The sequence below is a fragment of the Borostomias antarcticus genome (genome assembly GCF_949987555.1).
Source record: "Borostomias antarcticus genome assembly, chromosome: 19".
In the NCBI taxonomy this organism is placed as follows: domain Eukaryota; kingdom Metazoa; phylum Chordata; class Actinopteri; order Stomiiformes; family Stomiidae; genus Borostomias; species Borostomias antarcticus.
The window spans coordinates 20,074,057-20,074,777 of NC_140252.1; positions in this window are offsets into that span (position 1 = coordinate 20,074,057).

Consider the following 721-nt stretch of genomic DNA (forward strand, 5'->3'; position numbering starts at 1 on the left):
AAGATACTTTATTGATCTCCCCAGGGGGGAATTTGACATCCCAGCAGCGGGAAAACATGACAGAAAGGTTGGAAAGAAGAAAAACATTACTGGTGAATACAGAGTAACAAAAAGACACCAGACACCAGATTAGGGGGGAGAGCAGCATAACAAGAGAGATATCAGGGAATATGCATCCATAGGTACAGTACAGTAGCTGTGCAGTATAGAATACAATAGAATAAGGTATATATGTACCTACATACATTCGGTCAGCATGAATGTAGCTATAACTATAGAGGTAGGTAAATCAAGGAGTATACATACATCCCAGATAGCAAGCGGATGTGTAATGATTCTGGGCCATATATGGGCCGGAACTAAGCCACAAGGGCCAGATCTGGTCTGTATATGGCCCAGATCCGCTTGCCATCTGGGATACATACATACATACATACATACATACATATACAGTACATGCATACATTGTGTGTGTGTGTGTGTGGCTCGCTTTTCCACATACTGCTTCCTCTCTCACCCTTTTGTATGGTCCTCTCGCTCTCCCTCTCTCCCCCCCACCCACCACCCCCTCTCTCAACACCTCACCATCTCTCCTCCTCCCTCTCTCTCACGCTCTCTCTCTCTCTCTCTCTCTCAACTAAATCTGTGTGATTTCTCAGAAGTCTTCTCCAGGAGGAGATTGAGCCAGTAGTCTGTTCTCTTGTTTATTTGGTTGAATCGA